We start from the raw sequence: 19,411 nt of genomic DNA on the forward strand, positions 1-19,411 counted from the left end.
TGGACAAGAGCTGGTGGAAAAGAGCTGGAGGAAATGAGCTGGTAGAAAAGAGCTGGTAGAAAAGAACTGGTAGAAAAGAGCTGGTGGGAAAGAGCTGGATGAAAAGAGCTTGTGGAAAATAGCTGGTGGAAAAGAGCTGGAGGAAAGAGGTGGTGGAAAAGAGGTGGAGGAAAAGAGCTGGTAGAAAGAGCTGGTGGAAAAGAGCTGGTAGAAAGGAACTGGAGGGAACGGGTTGGTAGAATACAGCTGGTAGAAAAGAGCTGGTTGAAAAGATCTGGAGGAAAAGAGCTGGTGGAAAATAGCTGAAGGAAAAGAGTTGGTAGAAAAGAGCTGGTAGAAAAGAGCTGGTGGAAAAGAGCTGGAGGAAAGAGCTGGTGGAAAAGAGCTGGTAGATAATAGCTGGTAGAAAAGAACTGGTGGACAAGAGGTGGTGGAAAAGAGCTGGTAGAAAAGAGCTGGAGGAAAAGAGCTCGTGTAAAAGAACTGGTGGAAAAGAACTGGTGGAAAAGAGCTGTTGGAAATGAGCTGGTGGAAAAGAACTGCTGGAAAAGAGCTGGTAGAAAAGAACAGGTAGAAAAGGGCTGGAGAAAAAGAGCTGGACGAAAACAGCTTGTGGAAAAGAGCTGGACGAAAAGAGCTTGTGGAAAAGAGCTGGAGGAAAGAGCTGGTGGAAAAGAGCTGGTAGAAAATAGCTGGTAGAAAAGAACTATTGGACAAAAGGTGGTGGAAAACAGCTTGAGGAAAGGAGTGGGTAGAAAACAGCTGTTGGGAAAGAGCTGGAGGAAAAGAGGTGGTGGAAAAGAGCTGGAGGAAAGAGCTGGTGGAAAAGAGCTGGTAGATAATAGCTGGTAGAAAAGAACTGGTGGACAAGAGGTGGTGGAAAAGAGCTGGAGGAAAAGAGCTGGTAGAAAAGAGCTGGAGAAAAAGAGCTCGTGGAAAAGAACTGGTGGAAAAGAGCTGTTGGAAATGAGCTGGTGGAAAAGAACTGCTGGAAAAGAGCTGGTAGAAAAGAACAGGTAGAAAAGGGCTGGAGAAAAAGAGCTGGACGAAAACAGCTTGTGGAAAAGAGCTGGATGAAAAGAGCTTGTGGAAAAGAGCTGGAGGAAAGAGCTGGTGGAAAAGAGCTGGTAGAAAATAGCTGGTAGAAAAGAACTATTGGACAAAAGGTGGTGGAAAAGAGCTTGAGGAAAGGAGTGGGTAGAAAACAGCTGTTGGGAAAGAGCTGGAGGAAAAGAGGTGGTGGAAAAGAACTGGTAGAAAAGAGCTGGTGGAACAGAAATGGTTGAAAAGAGCTGGTAGAAAAGAACTGATGTAAAAGAGCTGGTAGAAAAGAGCTGGAGGAAAAGAGGTGGTGGAAAAGAACTGCTGGAAAGGAGTTGGTAGAAAAGAGCGGGTGGAAAAGAGAAGGTAGAAAAGAGCTGGAGGAAAAAGCTGGTGTAAAAATCTGGTAGAAAAGAGATGAAGGAAAGAGCTGGTGGAAAGGAGTTTGTAGAAAAGAACTGGTAGAAAAGAGCTGGTGGGAAAGAGGTGGATGAAAAGAGCTTGTGGAAAAGAGCTGGTGGAAAAGAGCTGGAGGAAAGAGCTGGTGGAAAAGAGCTGGAGGAAAAGAGCTGGTAGAAAAGAGCTGGAGGAAAAGAGTTGGACGAAAAGAGCTTGTGGAAAAGAGCTGGAGGAAAAGAGCTGGTAGAAAAGAGCTGGAGGAAAAGAGCTCGTGAAAAAGAACTGGTGGAAAAGAGCTGTTGGAAATGAGCTCGTGGAAATGAGCTGGTAGAAAGGAACTCCTGGAAAAGAGCTGGGAAAAAAGAACAGGTAGAAAACAGCTGGTGGAAAAGAGCTGGAGGAAAAGAGCTGGTGGAAAAGAGCTGGTAGAAAAGAGCTGGTGGAAAAGAGCTGGTGGAAAAGAACTGCTGGAAAAGAGCTGGTAGAAAAGCACAGGTAGAAAACAGCTGGTGGAAAGGAGTTGGTAGAAAAGAGCTGGAGGAAATGAGCTGGTAGAAAAGAGATGGCGGAAAAAAGCTGTCGGAAATGAGCTAGTAGAAATGAGCTGGAGGAAATGAGCTGGTAGAAAAGAGCTGGAGGAAAAGGAACTGGAGGGCAAGAGCTGGTAGAAAAGAAGTGGTGGACAAGAGCTGGTGGAAAAGAGCTGGAGGAAATGAGCTGGTAGAAAAGAGCTGGTAGAAAAGAACTGGTAGAAAAGAGCTGGTGGGAAAGAGCTGGATGAAAAGAGCTTGTGGAAAATAGCTGGTGGAAAAGAGCTGGAGGAAAGAGGTGGTGGAAAAGAGGTGGAGGAAAAGAGCTGGTAGAAAGAGCTGGTGGAAAAGAGCTGGTAGAAAGGAACTGGAGGGAACGGGTTGGTAGAATACAGCTGGTAGAAAAGAGCTGGTTGAAAAGATCTGGAGGAAAAGAGCTGGTGGAAAATAGCTGAAGGAAAAGAGTTGGTAGAAAAGAGCTGGTAGAAAAGAGCTGGTGGAAAAGAGCTGGAGGAAAGAGCTGGTGGAAAAGAGCTGGTAGATAATAGCTGGTAGAAAAGAACTGGTGGACAAGAGGTGGTGGAAAAGAGCTGGTAGAAAAGAGCTGGAGGAAAAGAGCTCGTGTAAAAGAACTGGTGGAAAAGAACTGGTGGAAAAGAGCTGTTGGAAATGAGCTGGTGGAAAAGAACTGCTGGAAAAGAGCTGGTAGAAAAGAACAGGTAGAAAAGGGCTGGAGAAAAAGAGCTGGACGAAAACAGCTTGTGGAAAAGAGCTGGACGAAAAGAGCTTGTGGAAAAGAGCTGGAGGAAAGAGCTGGTGGAAAAGAGCTGGTAGAAAATAGCTGGTAGAAAAGAACTATTGGACAAAAGGTGGTGGAAAACAGCTTGAGGAAAGGAGTGGGTAGAAAACAGCTGTTGGGAAAGAGCTGGAGGAAAAGAGGTGGTGGAAAAGAGCTGGAGGAAAGAGCTGGTGGAAAAGAGCTGGTAGATAATAGCTGGTAGAAAAGAACTGGTGGACAAGAGGTGGTGGAAAAGAGCTGGAGGAAAAGAGGTGGTAGAAAAGAGATGGCGGAAAAAAGCTGTCGGAAATGAGCTAGTAGAAATGAGCTGGAGGAAATGAGCTGGTAGAAAAGAGCTGGAGGAAAAGGAACTGGAGGGCAAGAGCTGGTAGAAAAGAAGTGGTGGACAAGAGCTGGTGGAAAAGAGCTGGAGGAAATGAGCTGGTAGAAAAGAGCTGGTAGAAAAGAACTGGTAGAAAAGAGCTGGTGGGAAAGAGCTGGATGAAAAGAGCTTGTGGAAAATAGCTGGTGGAAAAGAGCTGGAGGAAAGAGGTGGTGGAAAAGAGCTGGAGGAAAAGAGCTGGTAGAAAGAGCTGGTGGAAAAGAGCTGGTAGAAAGGAACTGGAGGGAACGGGTTGGTAGAATACAGCTGGTAGAAAAGAGCTGGTTGAAAAGATCTGGAGGAAAAGAGCTGGAGGAAAAGAGCTGGAGGGAAAGAGTTGGAGGAACACAGCTGGTGGGAAATAGCTGAAGGAAAAGAGTTGGTAGAAAAGAGCTGGTAGAAAAGAGCTGGTGGAAAAGAGCTGGAGGAAAGAGCTGGTGGAAAAGAGCTGGTAGATAATAGCTGGTACAAAAGAACTGGTGGACAAGAGGTGGTGGAAAAGAGCTGGAGGAAAAGAGCTGGTAGAAAAGAGCTGGAGGAAAAGAGCTTGTGGAAAAGAACTGGTGGAAAAGAACTGGTGGAAAAGAGCTGTTGGAAATGAGCTGGTGGAAAAGAACTGCTGGAAAAGAGCTGGTAGAAAAGAACAGGTAGAAAAGGGCTGGAGAAAAAGAGCTGGACGATAACAGCTTGTGGAAAAGAGCTGGACGAAAAGAGCTTGTGGAAAAGAGCTGGAGGAAAGAGCTGGTGGAAAAGAGCTGGTAGAAAATAGCTGGTAGAAAAGAACTATTGGACAAAAGGTGGTGGAAAACAGCTTGAGGAAAGGAGTGGGTAGAAAACAGCTGTTGGGAAAGAGCTGGAGGAAAAGAGGTGGTGGAAAAGAACTGGTAGAAAAGAGCTGGTGGAACAGAAATGGTTGAAAAGAGCTGGTAGAAAAGAACTGATGTAAAAGAGCTGGTAGAAAAGAGCTGGAGGAAAAGAGGTGGTGGAAAAGAACTGCTGGAAAGGAGTTGGTAGAAAAGAACAGGTAGAAAAGAGCGGGTGGAAAAGAGAAGGTAGAAAAGAGCTGGAGGAAAAAGCTGGTGTAAAAATCTGGTAGAAAAGAGATGAAGGAAAGAGCTGGTGGAAAGGAGTTTGTAGAAAAGAGCTGGTAGAAAAGAGGTGGAGGAAATGAGCTGGTAGAAAAGAGCTGGCAGAAAAGAGCTGGAGGAAAAGGAACTGGAGGGAAAGAGCTGGTAGAAAAGAGCTGGTAGAAAAGAAGTGGTGGACAAGAGCTGGTGGAAAAGAGCTGGAGGAAATGAGCTGGTAGAAAAGAGATGGCGGAAAAAAGCTGTCGGAAATGAGCTAGTAGAAATGAGCTGGAGGAAATGAGCTGGTAGAAAAGAGCTGGAGGAAAAGGAACTGGAGGGCAAGAGCTGGTAGAAAAGAAGTGGTGGACAAGAGCTGGTGGAAAAGAGCTGGAGGAAATGAGCTGGTAGAAAAGAGCTGGTAAAAAAGAACTGGTAGAAAAGAGCTGGTGGGAAAGAGCTGGATGAAAAGAGCTTGTGGAAAATAGCTGGTGGAAAAGAGCTGGAGGAAAGAGGTGGTGGAAAAGAGCTGGAGGAAAAGAGCTGGTAGAAAGAGCTGGTGGAAAAGAGCTGGTAGAAAGGAACTGGAGGGAAAGGGTTGGTAGAATACAGCTGGTAGAAAAGAGCTGGTTGAAAAGATCTGGAGGAAAAGAGCTGGAGGAAAAGAGCTGGTGGGAAAGAGTTGGAGGAACACAGCTGGTGGAAAATAGCTGAAGGAAAAGAGTTGGTAGAAAAGAGCTGGTGGAAAAGAGCTGGAGGAAAGAGCTGGTGGAAAAGAGCTGGTAGATAATAGCTGGTAGAAAAGAACTGGTGGACAAGAGGTGGTGGAAAAGAGCTGGAGGAAAAGAGCTGGTAGAAAAGAGCTGGAGAAAAAGAGCTCGTGGAAAAGAACTGGTGGAAAAGAGCTGTTGGAAATGAGCTGGTGGAAAAGAACTGCTGGAAAAGAGCTGGTAGAAAAGAACAGGTAGAAAAGGGCTGGAGAAAAAGAGCTGGACGAAAACAGCTTGTGGAAAAGAGCTGGATGAAATGAGCTGGTGGAAAAGAGCTGGAGGAAAGAGCTGGTGGAAAAGAGCTGGTAGAAAATAGCTGGTAGAAAAGAACTATTGGACAAAAGGTGGTGGAAAAGAGCTTGAGGAAAGGAGTGGGTAGAAAACAGCTGTTGGGAAAGAGCTGGAGGAAAAGAGGTGGTGGAAAAGAACTGGTAGAAAAGAGCTGGTGGAACAGAAATGGTTGAAAAGAGCTGGTAGAAAAGAACTGATGTAAAAGAGCTGGTAGAAAAGAGCTGGAGGAAAAGAGGTGGTGGAAAAGAACTGCTGGAAAGGAGTTGGTAGAAAAGAGCGGGTGGAAAAGAGAAGGTAGAAAAGAGCTGGAGGAAAAAGCTGGTGTAAAAATCTGGTAGAAAAGAGATGAAGGAAAGAGCTGGTGGAAAGGAGTTTGTAGAAAAGAGCTGGTAGAAAAGAGCTGGAGGAAATGAGCTGGTAGAAAAGAGCTGGCAGAAAAGAGCTGGAGGAAAAGGAACTGGAGGGAAAGAGCTGGTAGAAAAGAGCTGAAGGAAATGAGCTGGTAGAAAAGAGCTGGTAGAAAAGAGCTGAAGGAAAGAACTGGTGGAAATGAACTGGTAGAAAAGAGATGGCGGAAAAGAGCTGGAGGAAAAAAGCTGGCGGAAAAAAGTTGGAGGAAAACAGCTGGCGGAAAAGAACGGGTGGAAATGAGCTAGTAGAAATGAGCTGGAGGAAATGAGTTGGTGGAAAAGAGCCGGGAGAAAAGAGCTGGTAAAAAGGAGCTGGTAGAAAAGAAGTGGTGTACAAGAGCTGGTGGAAAAGAGCTGGAGTAAATGAGCTGGTAGAAAAGAGCTGGTAGAAAAGAGCTGGTGGAAAAGAGCTGGTAGAAAAGAGCTGGTAGAAAAGAACTGGTAGAAAAGAGCTGGTGGGAAAGAGGTGGATGAAAAGAGCTTGTGGAAAAGAGCTGGTGGAAAAGAGCTGGAGGAAAGAGCTGGTGGAAAAGAGCTGGAGGAAAAGAGCTGGTAGAAAAGAGCTGGAGGAAAAGAGTTGGTAGAAAAGAGCTGCTGGAAAAGAGCTGGTAGAAAAGCACAGGTAGAAAACAGCTGGTGGAAAGGAGTTGGTAGAAAAGAGCTGGAGGAAATGAGCTGGTAGAAAAGAGATGGCGGATAAAAAGCTGTCGGAAATGAGCTAGTAGAAATGAGCTGGAGGAAATGAGCTGGTAGAAAAGAGCTGGAGGAAAAGGAACTGGAGGGCAAGAGCTGGTAGAAAAGAAGTGGTGGACAAGAGCTGGTGGAAAAGAGCTGGAGGAAATGAGCTGGTAGAAAAGAGCTGGTAGAAAAGAACTGGTAGAAAAGAGCTGGTGGGAAAGAGCTGGATGAAAAGAGCTTGTGGAAAATAGCTGGTGGAAAAGAGCTGGAGGAAAGAGGTGGTGGAAAAGAGGTGGAGGAAAAGAGCTGGTAGAAAGAGCTGGTGGAAAAGAGCTGGTAGAAAGGAACTGGAGGGAACGGGTTGGTAGAATACAGCTGGTAGAAAAGAGCTGGTTGAAAAGATCTGGAGGAAAAGAGCTGGTGGAAAATAGCTGAAGGAAAAGAGTTGGTAGAAAAGAGCTGGTAGAAAAGAGCTGGTGGAAAAGAGCTGGAGGAAAGAGCTGGTGGAAAAGAGCTGGTAGATAATAGCTGGTAGAAAAGAACTGGTGGACAAGAGGTGGTGGAAAAGAGCTGGAGGAAAAGAGCTGGTAGAAAAGAGCTGGAGGAAAAGAGCTCGTGTAAAAGAACTGGTGGAAAAGAACTGGTGGAAAAGAGCTGTTGGAAATGAGCTGGTGGAAAAGAACTGCTGGAAAAGAGCTGGTAGAAAAGAACAGGTAGAAAAGGGCTGGAGAAAAAGAGCTGGACGAAAACAGCTTGTGGAAAAGAGCTGGACGAAAAGAGCTTGTGGAAAAGAGCTGGAGGAAAGAGCTGGTGGAAAAGAGCTGGTAGAAAATAGCTGGTAGAAAAGAACTATTGGACAAAAGGTGGTGGAAAACAGCTTGAGGAAAGGAGTGGGTAGAAAACAGCTGTTGGGAAAGAGCTGGAGGAAAAGAGGTGGTGGAAAAGAACTGGTAGAAAAGAGCTGGTGGAACAGAAATGGTTGAAAAGAGCTGGTAGAACAGAACTGATGGAAAAGAGCTGGAGGGAAAGAGCTGGTAGAAAAGAGCTGGAGGAAAAGAGGTGGTAGAAAAGAGATGGCGGAAAAAAGCTGTCGGAAATGAGCTAGTAGAAATGAGCTGGAGGAAATGAGCTGGTAGAAAAGAGCTGGAGGAAAAGGAACTGGAGGGCAAGAGCTGGTAGAAAAGAAGTGGTGGACAAGAGCTGGTGGAAAAGAGCTGGAGGAAATGAGCTGGTAGAAAAGAGCTGGTAGAAAAGAACTGGTAGAAAAGAGCTGGTGGGAAAGAGCTGGATGAAAAGAGCTTGTGGAAAATAGCTGGTGGAAAAGAGCTGGAGGAAAGAGGTGGTGGAAAAGAGCTGGAGGAAAAGAGCTGGTAGAAAGAGCTGGTGGAAAAGAGCTGGTAGAAAGGAACTGGAGGGAACGGGTTGGTAGAATACAGCTGGTAGAAAAGAGCTGGTTGAAAAGATCTGGAGGAAAAGAGCTGGAGGAAAAGAGCTGGAGGGAAAGAGTTGGAGGAACACAGCTGGTGGGAAATAGCTGAAGGAAAAGAGTTGGTAGAAAAGAGCTGGTAGAAAAGAGCTGGTGGAAAAGAGCTGGAGGAAAGAGCTGGTGGAAAAGAGCTGGTAGATAATAGCTGGTACAAAAGAACTGGTGGACAAGAGGTGGTGGAAAAGAGCTGGAGGAAAAGAGCTGGTAGAAAAGAGCTGGAGGAAAAGAGCTCGTGGAAAAGAACTGGTGGAAAAGAACTGGTGGAAAAGAGCTGTTGGAAATGAGCTGGTGGAAAAGAACTGCTGGAAAAGAGCTGGTAGAAAAGAACAGGTAGAAAAGGGCTGGAGAAAAAGAGCTGGACGATAACAGCTTGTGGAAAAGAGCTGGACGAAAAGAGCTTGTGGAAAAGAGCTGGAGGAAAGAGCTGGTGGAAAAGAGCTGGTAGAAAATAGCTGGTAGAAAAGAACTATTGGACAAAAGGTGGTGGAAAACAGCTTGAGGAAAGGAGTGGGTAGAAAACAGCTGTTGGGAAAGAGCTGGAGGAAAAGAGGTGGTGGAAAAGAACTGGTAGAAAAGAGCTGGTGGAACAGAAATGGTTGAAAAGAGCTGGTAGAAAAGAACTGATGTAAAAGAGCTGGTAGAAAAGAGCTGGAGGAAAAGAGGTGGTGGAAAAGAACTGCTGGAAAGGAGTTGGTAGAAAAGAACAGGTAGAAAAGAGCGGGTGGAAAAGAGAAGGTAGAAAAGAGCTGGAGGAAAAAGCTGGTGTAAAAATCTGGTAGAAAAGAGATGAAGGAAAGAGCTGGTGGAAAGGAGTTTGTAGAAAAGAGCTGGTAGAAAAGAGTTGGTAGAAAAGAGCTGGTAGAAAAGAGCCGGTGGAAAAGAGCTGGAGGAAAGAGCTGGTGGAAAAGAGCTGGTAGAAAATAGCTGGTAGAAAAGAACTATTGGACAAAAGGTGGTGGAAAACAGCTTGAGGAAAGGAGTGGGTAGAAAACAGCTGTTGGGAAAGAGCTGGAGGAAAAGAGGTGGTGGAAAAGAACTGGTAGAAAAGAGCTGGTGGAACAGAAATGGTTGAAAAGAGCTGGTAGAACAGAACTGATGGAAAAGAGCTGGAGGGAAAGAGCTGGTAGAAAAGAGCTGGAGGAAAAGAGGTGGTAGAAAAGAGATGGCGGAAAAAAGCTGTCGGAAATGAGCTAGTAGAAATGAGCTGGAGGAAATGAGCTGGTAGAAAAGAGCTGGAGGAAAAGGAACTGGAGGGCAAGAGCTGGTAGAAAAGAAGTGGTGGACAAGAGCTGGTGGAAAAGAGCTGGAGGAAATGAGCTGGTAGAAAAGAGCTGGTAGAAAAGAACTGGTAGAAAAGAGCTGGTGGGAAAGAGCTGGATGAAAAGAGCTTGTGGAAAATAGCTGGTGGAAAAGAGCTGGAGGAAAGAGGTGGTGGAAAAGAGCTGGAGGAAAAGAGCTGGTAGAAAGAGCTGGTGGAAAAGAACTGGTAGAAAAGAGCTGGTGGGAAAGAGCTGGATGAAAAGAGCTTGTGGAAAATAGCTGGTGGAAAAGAGCTGGAGGAAAGAGGTGGTGGAAAAGAGCTGGAGGAAAAGAGCTGGTAGAAAGAGCTGGTGGAAAAGAGCTGGTAGAAAGGAACTGGAGGGAACGGGTTGGTAGAATACAGCTGGTAGAAAAGAGCTGGTTGAAAAGATCTGGAGGAAAAGAGCTGGAGGAAAAGAGCTGGAGGGAAAGAGTTGGAGGAACACAGCTGGTGGGAAATAGCTGAAGGAAAAGAGTTGGTAGAAAAGAGCTGGTAGAAAAGAGCTGGTGGAAAAGAGCTGGAGGAAAGAGCTGGTGGAAAAGAGCTGGTAGATAATAGCTGGTACAAAAGAACTTGTGGACAAGAGGTGGTGGAAAAGAGCTGGAGGAAAAGAGCTGGTAGAAAAGAGCTGGAGGAAAAGAGCTCGTGGAAAAGAACTGGTGGAAAAGAACTGGTGGAAAAGAGCTGTTGGAAATGAGCTGGTGGAAAAGAACTGCTGGAAAAGAGCTGGTAGAAAAGAACAGGTAGAAAAGGGCTGGAGAAAAAGAGCTGGACGATAACAGCTTGTGGAAAAGAGCTGGACGAAAAGAGCTTGTGGAAAAGAGCTGGAGGAAAGTGCTGGTGGAAAAGAGCTGGTAGAAAATAGCTGGTAGAAAAGAACTATTGGACAAAAGGTGGTGGAAAACAGCTTGAGGAAAGGAGTGGGTAGAAAACAGCTGTTGGGAAAGAGCTGGAGGAAAAGAGGTGGTGGAAAAGAACTGGTAGAAAAGAGCTGGTGGAACAGAAATGGTTGAAAAGAGCTGGTAGAAAAGAACTGATGTAAAAGAGCTGGTAGAAAAGAGCTGGAGGAAAAGAGGTGGTGGAAAAGAACTGCTGGAAAGGAGTTGGTAGAAAAGAACAGGTAGAAAAGAGCGGGTGGAAAAGAGAAGGTAGAAAAGAGCTGGAGGAAAAAGCTGGTGTAAAAATCTGGTAGAAAAGAGATGAAGGAAAGAGCTGGTGGAAAGGAGTTTGTAGAAAAGAGCTGGTAGAAAAGAGGTGGAGGAAATGAGCTGGTAGAAAAGAGCTGGCAGAAAAGAGCTGGAGGAAAAGGAACTGGAGGGAAAGAGCTGGTAGAAAAGAGCTGGTAGAAAAGAAGTGGTGGACAAGAGCTGGTGGAAAAGAGCTGGAGGAAATGAGCTGGTAGAAAAGAGATGGCGGAAAAAAGCTGTCGGAAATGAGCTAGTAGAAATGAGCTGGTAGAAAAGAGCTGGAGGAAAAGGAACTGGAGGGCAAGAGCTGGTAGAAAAGAAGTGGTGGACAAGAGCTGGTTGAAAAGAGCTGGAGGAAATGAGCTGGTAGAAAAGAGCTGGTAAAAAAGAACTGGTAGAAAAGAGCTGGTGGGAAAGAGCTGGATGAAAAGAGCTTGTGGAAAATAGCTGGTGGAAAAGAGCTGGAGGAAAGAGGTGGTGGAAAAGAGCTGGAGGAAAAGAGCTGGTAGAAAGAGCTGGTGGAAAAGAGCTGGTAGAAAGGAACTGGAGGGAAAGGGTTGGTAGAATACAGCTGGTAGAAAAGAGCTGGTTGAAAAGATCTGGAGGAAAAGAGCTGGAGGAAAAGAGCTGGTGGGAAAGAGTTGGAGGAACACAGCTGGTGGAAAATAGCTGAAGGAAAAGAGTTGGTAGAAAAGAGCTGGTGGAAAAGAGCTGGAGGAAAGAGCTGGTGGAAAAGAGCTGGTAGATAATAGCTGGTAGAAAAGAACTGGTGGACAAGAGGTGGTGGAGAAGAGCTGGAGGAAAAGAGCTGGTAGAAAAGAGCTGGAGAAAAAGAGCTCGTGGAAAAGAACTGGTGGAAAAGAGCTGTTGGAAATGAGCTGGTGGAAAAGAACTGCTGGAAAAGAGCTGGTAGAAAAGAACAGGTAGAAAAGGGCTGGAGAAAAAGAGCTGGACGAAAACAGCTTGTGGAAAAGAGCTGGATGAAAAGAGCTTGTGGAAAAGAGCTGGAGGAAAGAGCTGGTGGAAAAGAGCTGGTAGAAAATAGCTGGTAGAAAAGAACTATTGGACAAAAGGTGGTGGAAAAGAGCTTGAGGAAAGGAGTGGGTAGAAAACAGCTGTTGGGAAAGAGCTGGAGGAAAAGAGGTGGTGGAAAAGAACTGGTAGAAAAGAGCTGGTGGAACAGAAATGGTTGAAAAGAGCTGGTAGAAAAGAACTGATGTAAAAGAGCTGGTAGAAAAGAGCTGGAGGAAAGAACTGGTGGAAATGAACTGGTAGAAAAGAGATGGCGGAAAAGAGCTGGAGGAAAAAAGCTGGCGGAAAAAAGTTGGAGGAAAACAGCTGGCGGAAAAGAACGGGTGGAAATGAGCTAGTAGAAATGAGCTGGAGGAAATGAGTTGGTGGAAAAGAGCCGGGAGAAAAGAGCTGGTAAAAAGGAGCTGGTAGAAAAGAAGTGGTGTACAAGAGCTGGTGGAAAAGAGCTGGAGTAAATGAGCTGGTAGAAAAGAGCTGGTAGAAAAGAGCTGGTGGAAAAGAGCTGGTAGAAAAGAGCTGGTAGAAAAGAACTGGTAGAAAAGAGCTGGTGGGAAAGAGGTGGATGAAAAGAGCTTGTGGAAAAGAGCTGGTGGAAAAGAGCTGGAGGAAAGAGCTGGTGGAAAAGAGCTGGAGGAAAAGAGCTGGTAGAAAAGAGCTGGAGGAAAAGAGTTGGACGAAAAGAGCTTGTGGAAAAGAGCTGGAGGAAAAGAGCTGGTAGAAAAGAGCTGGAGGAAAAGAGCTCGTGAAAAAGAACTGGTGGAAAAGAGCTGTTGGAAATGAGCTCGTGGAAATGAGCTGGTAGAAAGGAACTCCTGGAAAAGAGCTGGAGGAAAAGAGCTCGTGAAAAAGAACTGGTGGAAAAGAGCTGTTGGAAATGAGCTCGTGGAAATGAGCTGGTAGAAAGGAACTCCTGGAAAAGAGCTGGGAAAAAAGAACAGGTAGAAAAGAGCTGGTGGGAAAGAGCTGGATGAAAAGAGCTTGTGGAAAATAGCTGGTGGAAAAGAGCTGGAGGAAAGAGGTGGTGGAAAAGAGCTGGAGGAAAAGAGCTGGTAGAAAGGAACTGGAGGGAACGGGTTGGTAGAATACAGCTGGTAGAAGAGAGCTGGTTGAAAAGATCTGGAGGAAAAGAGCTGGAGGAAAAGAGCTGGAGGGAAAGAGTTGGAGGAACACAGCTGGTGGAAAATAGCTGAAGGAAAAGAGTTGGTAGAAAAGAGCTGGTAGAAAAGAGCTGGTGGAAAAGAGCTGGAGGAAAGAGCTGGTGGAAAAGAGCTGGTAGATAATAGCTGGTACAAAAGAACTGGTGGACAAGAGGTGGTGGAAAAGAGCTGGAGGAAAAGAGCTGGTAGAAAAGAGCTGGAGGAAAAGAGCTCGTGGAAAAGAACTGGTGGAAAAGAACTGGTGGAAAAGAGCTGTTGGAAATGAGCTGGTGGAAAAGAACTGCTGGAAAAGAGCTGGTAGAAAAGAACAGGTAGAAAAGGGCTGGAGAAAAAGAGCTGGACGATAACAGCTTGTGGAAAAGAGCTGGACGAAAAGAGCTTGTGGAAAAGAGCTGGAGGAAAGAGCTGGTGGAAAAGAGCTGGTAGAAAATAGCTGGTAGAAAAGAACTATTGGACAAAAGGTGGTGGAAAACAGCTTGAGGAAAGGAGTGGGTAGAAAACAGCTGTTGGGAAAGAGCTGGAGGAAAAGAGGTGGTGGAAAAGAACTGGTAGAAAAGAGCTGGTGGAACAGAAATGGTTGAAAAGAGCTGGTAGAAAAGAACTGATGTAAAAGAGCTGGTAGAAAAGAGCTGGAGGAAAAGAGGTGGTGGAAAAGAACTGCTGGAAAGGAGTTGGTAGAAAAGAACAGGTAGAAAAGAGCGGGTGGAAAAGAGAAGGTAGAAAAAAGCTGGAGGAAAAAGCTGGTGTAAAAATCTGGTAGAAAAGAGATGAAGGAAAGAGCTGGTGGAAAGGAGTTTGTAGAAAAGAGCTGGTAGAAAAGAACTTCTGGAAAAGAGCTGGCGGAAAAGAACTGGTGGAAATGACCTGGAGGAAATGAGCTGATAGAAAAGAGCTGGAAGAAAAGAACTGGTGGAAAAGAGATGGAGGAAAAGAGCTGTTGGGAAAGAACTGGTCTAAAAGAGCTGGAGCAAATGAGCTGGTAGAAAAGAGCTGGTAGAAAAGAGCTGAAGGAAAGAGCTGGTGGAAAAGAGCTGGTAGAAAAGAACTGGTAGAAAAGAGCTGGTGGGAAAGAGCTGGATAAAAAGATCTTATGGAAAAGAGCTGGTGGAAAAGAGCTGGAGGAAAAGAGCTGGTAGAAAAGAGATGGCGGAAAGAGCTGGTGGAAAAGAGCTGGAGGAAAAGAGCTGTACGAAAAGAGCTGGTGGAAAAGAACTGCTGGAAAAGAGCTGGTAGAAAAGCACAGGCAGAAAAGAGTTGGAGAAAAAGAGTTGGACGAAAAGAGCTGGTGGAAAAGAGATGAAGGAAAGAGCTGGTGGAAAGGAGTTGGTAGAAAAGAGCTGGAGGAAATGAGCTGGTAGAAAAGAGCTGGTAGAAAAGAGCTGAAGGAAAGAACTGGTGTAAATGAACTGGTAGAAAAGAGATGGCGGAAAAAAGCTGTCGGAAAAGAACTGGTGGAAGTGAGCTAGTAGAAATGAGCTGGAGGAAATGAGCTGGTAGAAAAGAGCTGGTAGAAAAGAGCTGGAGGAAAAGGAACTGGAGGGCAAGAGCTGGTAGAAAAGAGCTGGTAGAAAAGAAGTGGTGGACAAGAGCTGGTGGAAAAGAGCTGGAGGAAATGAGCTGGTAGAAAAGAGCTGGTAGAAAAGAACTGGTAGAAAAGAGCTGGTGGGAAAGAGATGGATGAAAAGAGCTTGTGGAAAATAGCTGGTGGAAAAGAGCTGGAGGAAAGAGGTGGTGGAAAAGAGCTGGAGGAAAAGAGCTGGTAGAAAAGAGCTGGTGGAAAAGAGCTGGAGGAAAAGATTTGGTGGAAAAGTGCTGGAGGAAAAGAGCTGTAGGAAAAGAACTGGGGGAAAAGAGATGGTAGAAAAGAGCTGGTAGAAAGGAACTGGAGGGAACGGGTTGGTAGAATACAGCTGGAAGAAAAGAGCTGGTTGAAAAGATCTGGAGGAAAAGAGCTGGAGGAAAAGAGCTGGTAGAAAAGAGCTGGTAGAAAAGAACTGGTGGAAATTAACTGGTAGGAAACAACTGGTGGAAAAGAGCTGGTAGAAAAGAACTGGTGGAAAAGAGCTGGTGGGAAAGAGCTCGAGGAAAAGAGCTGGTGGAAATGAACTGCTGGAAAAGAGCTGGTAGAAAAGAACAGGTAGAAAGGAGCAGGAGAAAAAGAGCTGGACGAAACGAGCTTGTGAAAAAGAGCTGGTGGAAAAGAGCTGGAGGAAAAGAGCTGGTAGAAATGAGCTGGTAGAAAAGAGCTGGTAGAAAAGAGTTGATGGAAAAGAGCTGGAGGAAAGAGCTTGCGGAAAAGAGCTGGTAGAAAATAGCTGGTAGAAAAGAAATGGTGGAAAAGAGCTGGTGGAACAGAACTGGTGGAAAAGAGTTGGTAAAAAATAGCTGGTAGAAGAGAACTGCTGGACAAGAGGTGGTGGAAAAGAGCTTGAGCAAAGGAGTTGGTAGAAAAGAGCTGGAGGAAAAGAGCTGGTCGAAAAGAGCTGGTATAAAAGAGCTTGTAGAAATAAGCTCGAGGAAATGAGCTGGTAGAAAAGAGCTGGTAGAAAAGAGCTGAAGGAAAGAGCTGGTGGAACAGAGCTGGTAGAAAAAAACTGGTGGAAAAGAGCTGGCGGAAAAGAACTGGTGGAAATGACCTGGAGGAAATGAGCTGATAGAAAAGAGCTGGTAGAAAAGAACAGATAGAAAAGAGTTGGAGAAAAAGAGCTGGACGAAGTGATCTGGTGGAAAAGAGCTGGAGGAAAAGAGTTGGTAGGAATTAGCTGATGGAAAAGAGCTGGTAAAAAATTGCTGGAAGAAAAGAACTGGTGGAAATGAGCTGGTATAAAAGAACTGGTGGACAAGAGCTGGTGGAAAAGAGCTGGAGGAATAGAGCTGGTAGAAATGAGCTGGAGGAAATGAGCTGGTAAAAAAAAACGGTTAGAAAAGAGCTGGTGAAAAAGAGCTGGAGAAAAGAGCTGGTGGAAAAGAGCTGGTAGATAATAGCTGGTAGAAAAGAACTGGTGGACAAGAGGTGGTGGAAAAGAGCTTGAGGAAAGGAGTTGGTAGAAAAGAGCTGGTAGAAAAGAGCTGGTGGACAAGAGCTGGTCGAAAAGAGCTGGTAGAAAAGAGCTTGTAGAAATGAGCTTGAGGAAATGAGCTGGTAGAAAAGAGCTGGTAGAAAAGAGCTGAAGGAAAGAGCTGGTGGACAGGAGCTGGTAGAAAAGAACAGGTAGAAAAGAGCTGGAGAAAAAGAGCTGGACGAAGTGATCTGGTGGGAAAGAGCTGGAGGAGCACAGCTGGTGGAAAAGAGCTGGAGGAAAAGAGTTGGTAGAAAAGAGCTGGTGGACAAGAGCTGGTAAAAAATTGCTGGAAGAAAAGGACTGGTGGAAATGACCTGGTAGTAAAGAGATGGCGGAAAAGAGCTGTAGGAAAAGAACTGGTGGAAATGAGCTAGTAGAAATGAGCTGAAAGAAATGAGCTGGTAGAAAAGAGCTGGTAGAAAAGAGATGGTGGAAAAAGAGCTGGTGGAAAAGAGCTGGAGGAAAAGAGATGGCGGGAAAGAGCTGGAGGAAAAAAGCTGGTGGAAATGAGCTAGTAGAAATTACCTGGACGAAATGAGCTGGTAGAAACGAGCTGGAGGAAAGAGCATGTGGAAAAGAGGTGGTAGAAAAGAACTGGTGGACAAGAGGTGGTGGAAAAGAGCTTGAGGAAAGGAGTTGGTAGAAAACAGTTGGAGGAAAAGAGCTGGTAGAAAAGAGCTGGAAGAAAAGAGCTGGTGGAATAGAGCTGGTAGACAAGAACTGGTGGAAAAGAGCTGGAGGAAAAGAGCTGGTGGAACAGAGCTGGAGGAAAAGAGCTGGTGGAAAAGAACTGCTGGAAAAGAGCTGGTGGAAAAGAGCTGGTGGACAAGAGCTGGTACAAAATTGCTGGAAGAAAATAACTGGTGGAAATGAACTGGTAGAAAAGAGATGGCGGAAAAGAGCTGGAGGAAAAGGAACTGGAGGGCAAGAGCTGGTAGAAAAGAGCTGGTAGAAAAGAAGTGGTGGACAAGAGCTGGTGGAAAAGAGCTGGAGGAAATGAGCTGGTAGAAAAGAGCTGGTGGAAAAGAGCTGAAGGAAAGAGCTGGTGGAAAAGAGCTGGTAGAAAAGAACTGGTAGAAAAGAGCTGGTGGGAAAGAGCTGGATAAAAAGATCTTATGGAAAAGAGCTGGTGGCAAAGAGCTGGAGGAAAGAGCTGGTGGAAAAGAGCTTGTGGAAAAGAGCTGGCGGAAAAAGTCGGAGGAAATGAGCTGGTAGAAAAGAGCTGGTGGAAAAGAGCTGGTAGAAAAGAACTGGTAGAAAAGAGCTGGTGGGAAAGAGCTGGATAAAAAGATCTTATCGAAAAGAGCTGGTGGAAAAGAGATGGAGGAAAGAGCTGGTGGAAAAGAGCTTGTGGAAAAGAGCTGGTGGAAAAGAGCTGGCGGAAAGAGCTGGTGGAAAAGAGCTGGAGGAAAAGAGCTGGTAGAAAAGAGCTGGCAGAAAAGAGCTGAAGGAAAGAGCTGGTGGAAAAGAGCTGGTAGAAAAGAACTGGTAGAAAAGACCTGGTGGGAAAGAGCTGGATAAAAAGATCTTATGGAAAAGAGGTGGTGGAAAAGAGCTGGAGGAAAGAGCTGGTGGAAAAGAGCTGGCGGAAAGAGCTGGTGGAAAAGAACTGCTGGAAAAGAGCTGGTGGAAAGGAGTTGGTAGAAAAGAGCTGGAGGAAATGAGCTGGTAGAAAAGAGCTGGAGGGAAAGAGGTGGTGGAAAAGAACTGGTAGAAAAGAGCTGGAGGAACAGAACTGGTTGAGAAGAGCTGGTAGAAAAGAGCTGGTGGAAAAGAGCTGTTGGAAATGACCTGGTGGAAAAGAACTGCTGGAAAAGAACTGGTAGAAAAGATTTGGTGGAAAAGAGCTGGTAGAAAGGAACTGGAGGGAACGGGTTGGTAGAATACAGCTGGAAGAAAAGAGCTGGTTGAAAGGATCTGGAGGAAAAGAGCTGGAGGAAAAGAGCTGGTAGAAAAGAGCTGGTAGAAAAGAACTGGTGGAAATTAACTGGTAGGAAACAACTGGTGGAAAAGAGCTGGTAGAAAAGAACAGGTAGAAAAGAGCAGGAGAAAAAGAGCTGGACGAAACGAGCTTGTGAAAAAGAGCTGGTGGAAAAGAGCTGGAGGAAAAGAGTTGGTAGAAATGAGCTGGTAGAAAAGAGCTGGTGGAAATTAACTGGTAGGAAACAACTGGTGGAAAAGAGCTGGTAGAAAAGAACAGGTAGAAAAGAGCAGGAGAAAAAGAGCTGGACGAAACGAGCTTGTGAAAAAGAGCTGGTGGAAAAGAGCTGGAGGAAAAGAGTTGGTAGAAATGAGCTGGTAGAAAAGAGCTGGTAGAAAAGAGTTGATGGAAAAGAGCTGGAGGAAAGAGCTTGCGGAAAAGAGCTGGTAGAAAAAAGCTGGTAGAAAAGAACTGGTGGAAAAGAGCTGGTGGAACAGAACTGGTGGAAAAGAGTTGGTAAAAAATAGCTGGTAGAAGAGAACTGCTGGACAAGAGGTGGTGGGAAAGAGCTTGAGCAAAGGAGTTGGTAGAAAAGAGCTGGAGGAAAAGAGCTGGTCGAAAAGAGCTGGTATAAAAGAGCTTGTAGAAATAAGCTCGAGGAAATGAGCTGGTAGAAAAGAGCTGGTAGAAAAGAGCTGAAGGAAAGAGCTGGTGGAACAGAGCTGGTAGAAAAAAACTGGTGGACAAGAGCTGGTGGGAAAGAGCTGGTAGAAAAGAACAGATAGAAAAGAGCTGGAGAAAAAGAGCTGGACGAAGTGATCTGGTGGAAAAGAGCTGGAGGAAAAGAGTTGGTAGAAATTAGCTGATGGAAAAGAGCTGGTAAAAAATTGCTGGAAGAAAAGAACTGGTGGATATGACCTGGTAGTAAAGAGATGGCGGAAAAGAGCTGGAGGAAAAGAACTGGTGGAAATGAGCTGGTATAAAAGAACTGGTAGAAAAGAACTGGTGGACAAGAGGTGGTGGAAAAGAGCTTGAGGAAAGGAGTTGGTAGAAAAGAGCTGGAGGAAAACAGCTGGTCGAAAAGAGCTGGTAGAAAAGAGCTTGTAGAAATAAGCTTGAGGAAATGAGCTGGTAGAAAAGAGCTGGTAGAAAAGAGCTGAAGGAAAGAGCTGGTGGACAAGAGCTGGTAGAAAAGAACAGGTAGAAAAGAGCTGGAGAAAAAGAGCTGGACGAAGTGATCTGGTGGGAAAGAGCTGGAGGAGCACAGCTGGTGGAAAAGAGCTGGAGGAAAAGAGTTGGTAGAAAAGAGCTGGTGGACAAGAGCTGGTAAAAATTTGCTGGAAGAAAAGGACTGGTGGAAATGACCTGGTAGTAAAGAGATGGCGGAAAAGAGCTGGAGGAAAAGAACTGGTGGAAATGAGCTAGTAGAAATGAGCTGAAAGAAATGAGCTGGTAGAAAAGAGCTGGTAGAAAAGAGATGGTGGAAAAAGAGCTGGTGGGAAAGAGGTGGAGGAAAAGAGATGGCGGGAAAGAGCTGGAGGAAAAAAGCTGGCGGAAAAGAACTGGTGGAAATGAGCTAGTAGAAACGAGCTGGAGGAAAGAGCATGTGGAAAAGAGGTGGTAGAAAAGAACTGGTGGAAAAGAGGTGGTGGAAAAGAGCTTGAGGAAAGGAGTTGGTAGAAAACAGTTGGAGGAAATGAGCTGGTAGAAAAGAGCTGGAAGAAAAGAGCTGGTGGAAAAGAGCTGGTAGACAAGAACTGGTGGAAAAGAGCTGGTGGGAAAGAGCTGGAGGAACAGAGCTGGTAGAAAAGAGCTGGAGGAAAAGAGCTGGTGGAAAAGAACTGCTGGAAAAGAGCTGGTGGAAAAGAGCTGGTGGACAAGAGCTGGTACAAAATTGCTGGAAGAAAATAACTGGTGGAAATG

Source organism: Telmatherina bonti, assembly GCF_933228915.1.
Source record: "Telmatherina bonti genome assembly, chromosome: 17".
In the NCBI taxonomy this organism is placed as follows: domain Eukaryota; kingdom Metazoa; phylum Chordata; class Actinopteri; order Atheriniformes; family Telmatherinidae; genus Telmatherina; species Telmatherina bonti.